General features: G+C 34.5%; 1 protein-coding gene across 1 annotated transcript in view; it reads left to right on the top strand.

The window, feature by feature from the left end:
- Window positions 1–407: 407 nt before the first annotated feature.
- Sox102F overlaps window positions 408–6,000 on the top strand; it is a 70,012-nt gene continuing 64,419 nt past the window's right edge. Inside the window, exon 1 of the mRNA XM_015979436.2 lies at window positions 408–626. The gene's annotated coding sequence lies outside the window, so the exon portion shown is untranslated. The remainder of the gene's footprint in view (window positions 627–6,000) is intronic.

Raw genomic sequence — 6,000 nt, 5'->3', positions numbered from 1 at the left:
TGATTGGTTTCGTCCAACTAGCTCGAGTCGGTTTAAAAATAGTGAAGGCGAAATTAAAAACTGCCGTATGCTTATCGATTGGTTTGGGGTCCCTTCGGGCTAATAAGCCTAATCAAGTCATGTATTGTGGGTCTGTCCTCATCCCCAACCTTTGTCCATTATTCTCTTCGAGTTAACTAAGTTTGTAAGTTCGCGCCGTCGAGACAATGGAGCAATCAATAGGGTAATGAGAGGACAGTATATCAAATTATCGGTGCGGTCTGGTCCATCGAGGCGCCAAGACGCCCGTCTAATGGATGCGGCCCCTTTGTCGCCGCCGTGCAGTGCACCTGGAGCAGTCTGGCGAAGAAGAGGTCCGTCGGAAGTCCGCTGCGGCCTACCTGGGAATGCTATATGTCCCCCCACCGGGCCATTCTTACCTTCATGAGTGTGTGATCAGTGTAAGAAGCGAGGTCTTCGGGAGAGCACGCGACTCGTACAGACGCTGCCCATGAATGGAACCAAGGGATGAGCTAGTGGTTGTGACAGTGACACCCCACGGGATTATTGGGATTAGCCGAATGTGTGACAGTGCGGGATTTTGGGTGCAGTGAACCAGCATGGAACCACTCTGAGCCAATCAACAGGTAAGCTGACTTAGTGTAAACATATGTCACGTGCTTTCCAATGACATCTGCTCCAAGTGGTTGTGACGCAACGATCGGACAGACAATACCAGGAAAGTAAAAGCTCGCCTGACGCCGAACCGGGAAAAGCTCGGGAAAATACCCGCGGTTCCGATCCTTTCCGAGAATTCCTCCGAGCAGATACACGGTTCTAGTTTTTTTGTAAATTACTTTCTCTAATAAAGAATTTTATTAGTAAGGAGTTTCACTTTTATGTTTTTCCAAAAAAACTACTGATAATTGAATTAAATGTTCAAAATTTTCTCTTTAGAAATTGATATATTTTAACAGCAAAAATCGATTTGACCAAGCCAGGAGAAGAATGTTTTCTAATCCTCCTAGCAAAATTTTTGAAATGCTAACAACATTTTTCCAATTTAAACACAATGTCCAAGAATGCATTCAATTTAAATTTCCATTAGAGACCTTCCCTGGAAACTTAAAAAATCTCATTCTTCATTTTTTGGCATTTAGGAAGCTTTGGGAAAATACCGAGGAAAGTTTAAAACTAAATAACTTTACTTTCCTTATTTATCAATTTTTTAAAAATTTTAAAGCAAAACAAGACTATAAGATTGTCATAATAATCTATTTAATTTATGTGTTTACAGAAATCTTTAATATTTTGTCAAAACCCAAGAGCTTTAAAAAACAATAAGGATCATCAAAAGATCGCTCTTTTGAGCCTTTTTCTCTGATTTAGCAACGTTTTTGACTGCAAAGTAAAAGACGACAACTGTTTAATTATTTTCTTTATTTTTTTAAAATACAGTAACGCGGTTAAACGTTTCTTCTTTTACAGTAACTTAATTATTAGATATAATTAATATAATTATTAATAATTAATTTGGTTCAAAGTTACTAACTCAATTCTAAATCTAAATTGAGGTTATTTTAAGAACCTAAACCTTAACTTTCAGTATCAACTTTTTAATAAGAGTCTACAAAAATTTTTAGTACATAACATTCAAAATTTCAGTTTTTTAAATGAGTAAATGGCGCAGTAACTTAATATTGGTTCAAAGTTATTACAATTTATTCTTGACCTAAACGAAAATTTTTTCAACACTGCTGAGTTTATTTTAAGGAACCTAACATGGCATTTTAATATTTGTAAATAGAACTGCTCGAAACATAAGGATTTACAATACATAATATTTACTTCATTTTTGAGTTCTGAATTTTTTTACTTCAGTGAAAGATCACAAGAATCTTAGTCGATATCTTAGAAATATGAATTGTGATAATATATTTTTTTTATTGAATTTAAAGTTAGAACATGAGTCAGCTTATGACACAGTAAGGTATTGATTTCACGAGAGCATAACTTGCGACTTGACTGAATTTAGGAACCTATTTAGACGTTAAAAATTGAGCTTTTTTCTGTTTTTTTTTGAATACAAATAGTTTATTTGTCTCATTTTGAACAGAGCTTAACACCAAAATATTTTGATGTTGATGTCTTAATATTTACACATAGGAAACCAAACTGGGATAATTTTTTTTTTGTAAAACTGAAAGCAACGTTTCTTACCGCATTTTCCTTATACTTTTAAATTAATATTTCGAGTCAACAATTGGGATTGTGGTTTTATTTTTTCAATTTGAATAAAATGATTGTTGGGCACAATTTTTGTAAACACTTCTCCGAAATTTCCCACACCGCTGATCATAAAATACTGTTGTTCTGGGTATAAATCTTCGAAAATCTCCGTTTACACGGCAGACCAATTCCCCTTAACCGTCATGAGTCACGCAATTGGGATAATACGAAAATCACAAAAGAAATTACTCGTAATTAGGCTGTTCTCCGAAGTGCTCTTATTCGCGCCAAATCGTATATTACTCCTGGCAGCAAGTCCACCATAACTCTTGCACAAATAATAGCCCCCATCTCGTATATTTATCAATCCATAAAGCTGTCGCGATTACATCAAAGCAATCACAAATTCGTAAAGTTTGACAAAACGATGATTTAGCGTCGTCCACCTGCTCTTCCGTTTCAGCTCGGCCCACTTACAGCATCCGGTGCCACAATCGAGCTTTGTCTTTGCCTATTTCAGGCGCTGAAACCTCATCGTTCCAGATTTTCTCCCATTACGAAAAATCGAAATAATTGCTTCAATCAACTTTTCATACATTAACGTACGAGCAATTTCGAAAGTGCGCCTCCGGCTCTTATTATTATACATCAGCGCCGACTTTTACAAAGAAACAAGATAGTAAATGCCTTACAATGCAGCAATCAATTATTCCACACATATTTAGATTTTTTTAATCGTTTACAGTTATGTAACAGTAAGCGTATGTGATTTATAAGAATTTCACAATTGGATAATCGGACAATACGATTCTTTCCTCAAATTCATTTCGGCTCCTTGTACACAAATCGATTGTTGCCCGCAGTCCCATCCATCATAGTGGAACAACATTTTAATTGTAAGAAGCTTCGTTAAGATGCGAGGAGATAATCCGAGGAATTAATTGATATGTTATAACTGTACTCGAATTGAACTCCGAAGAACGTTTCACAATTTTTAACCAATTATGTGGAAATAAACATAATATTTTAATATTTATCCTATAATTTACGACGGAGCATTTTCATCTGTAAATGCTAGGATTGCTTCGGTTCTGACCTCAGGCGCGAATTTAGGAGCTCGAAACGCTTCGGAATTATTTTAGTAGCTATTGAATCACTTGGGAAAGTATCGCATTTATCAAATTACTTAAATTGAGAGGAAATAACACGAGGGACATGATGACGAGAAACGTTTAGGCAGGCCGGTAGTTAAAGTATTTTCTCAGGTATAAAACTGAAATCGAGATGAATTTATTTTTATTGCCTCAAATCAATTTTCCATCGAGGTTTACGATTTTGTAATCGGTTTCAATCTAATTCGTTTTTATCACATATTTATTTTTGTTGATCATTCTCTCTCTGCAGAGGTGTTAGTGGTAAGTCAATGCCCAGTTGACAGTGACTTTATTACTCACTGATTTTTTTAACCAGAAACCTGAACAGTGCTTATTTATTCCGAACAGTATATACTGTGTCTCAAAATTGGCGAAGTCCGAGTTCAGAGCGTTGTAGAAAATCACTTCTGTAGTTCAAATATACTTAGAAAAATACACATTGGTTTGAAGATCATCCTTTGTACAGCGTTTTCTTCAAATGCAGACTATGGAACACAATTTCTCAAAAAATTAGCTCCGAATTGATTCTAATGAATATTATAAACGCAATAAAAAACTTGATCTTAGCATTTTTTTCAACACAAGTACTTTATTATGACTCCGAAATCTAGTCTTCAGTTTTGAGACCTGAACTTAAGTTTAAAAATTGATGAGTGGAGCTTTTTCATCGATACCTCAAGTTAAAACCTAAGTACATATTTTAAAGATATGTTGCATCTTAATCTCGTCTTGAAATCAGTGCCAAGACCAAGACAAGACTTTTTTCAATTAAGAAGAGACCAAAAGACAAACCTTCACTTTTATTACACACTAGGTGCCCAGAACCGTCGCTTCTGTATCGAAAAATGAGGAACAAAGAGTAAAGAATTAGGAATTAAAAATAAAAAATAAGAAAGTTAGAAATGACCGATACAAAAATTGATTTTCTTCAAAAAAAAATTGTTGATAAATTACCTATTATATATAATTATATATAAATGATAAATAACCTATTTATACTACTTTTTGGTATGTCTTATTTACATATCGTCAAAATAACGTAACGTCTGGTTTAAAAATCTTGGTCTTGCTAAATCTTTATAACACAAGACCAAGAACAAGACCACATAGCTCAAGACTCTTTGATAGTTCCTAAGGTAAGGCTATGTTTTAATGTCATCCTGCTAAACTGCAACTGGAATTCCAAAATTTCATCAGGAACTATCCAAACAATACCGAGCTTTGAGAGCTTTTCACTATAATCTGAACTGAAGAGTTAGGAATTTTCTTTGATTTAAACCTCCATTTACCGTTGAAAAGCCTTGTAACTTTTGAAAAAATAGAAAATTTTGGGATCAAGCTTAACATTTTTGTGGCAAAATGCACTTTAGCGAAGAAACTACTCGGATAATCTGTTTTAGTGCAATCAGGCTTATCAGTTATTGAAGGATGAATTGTCACAAATAAGCTCGCAGTTCTTTTGGTGCCATCGATGAAAGTGATGATGACAATCTTTATTTGTGAATTTTGATACTGAATTTATTAATCTATTTGTAAAATTAGCATTTATCTTGTATTTTGCTAGAAATTCCGCTCGGTGTTTTCCTAATTTTGTTTAATTAAATTCTCCATTCTGAATCTTGTTTTTTTCGTTTAATTCTCCGAAAGTTGTAATATTTTTGGTTCATAATTTTGGTTCCAAGTCTTTTTTTTATAAAAACAAGGATTCTTTTATTGTGTGACATGACTTTTATTGAGCTTCCAAAAATTAGTTTATCTATCGGTTTTTTTTTCTCTGAGCACATTTCGTTTGCAGATGAAAATGAAGAGACACAACTTGAATTTTGGTAAAATTTGAAAAAGTTTCTACATTCTAATGCTTCCTTTGACGGAACAGAGCTATAAATCATCGCCCGAGAAATTTTGTGCTTGCAATGAATTAGAATTTTCGCAATATCAAGCCTAATAAAATTGAAATAAAAATCTTTGTCGATTGGTTGGTGAGTTTTTTTTATTTTGAAGCCTTGGTGACTAACGTATTTTAGTCCGAAAACGTCTTTATTCACGTAGTTATAGTTTATTTAGTACTATATTTTTTAAATTTTTTTAAAAGCCATTTTGTAGATATTATTTCTAAGTTACATTGAGTTTTGAAACGACGTTGATATCTTTTCAAATGACTTAGTTATAGCCACAATTCTTTTACATTGAAAGGCCATAACCTAGCCTTAAATTATCATTGCATTGGGAATTTTCTTGAATCAGTTTCTTGAGATTTAGGGTCTGAAAGCCTAGCAGCTTTTGGTCTTGGGACCAGAATCACTTTCAAATTTCTGAGAAATCTTTGAACTTATTCTTTAGTTTGGTCTACCTAATGAACCTTCTTTATGACCTTATTTAAAAAAAATGAGTTATGTATCTGCAATTTGCGGACGCGAAAAATTCGACTGTGACTTGGAATTGTTTCCATTGTCTTTTGACTTTTGGCATTGCACCTTCTAACTCCGTGTGTTGGCCCCCTGCGGTTCGTTTCTTCGGCCCAATTAGCCTCGCCCGTTGAACCCTCCGTCACGTTTTCGGTGTAGAACCTCGTGAGAATGAACATAATGAAAACGCAATCAAAGGCCGCGATCAGTGTAGCTGTCCTTTCTGACGGGCG

Source organism: Tribolium castaneum, chromosome 9, assembly GCF_031307605.1.
Source record: "Tribolium castaneum strain GA2 chromosome 9, icTriCast1.1, whole genome shotgun sequence".
NCBI lineage: Eukaryota > Metazoa > Arthropoda > Insecta > Coleoptera > Tenebrionidae > Tribolium > Tribolium castaneum.
This window is presented reverse-complemented; position numbering and strand designations above follow the sequence as displayed.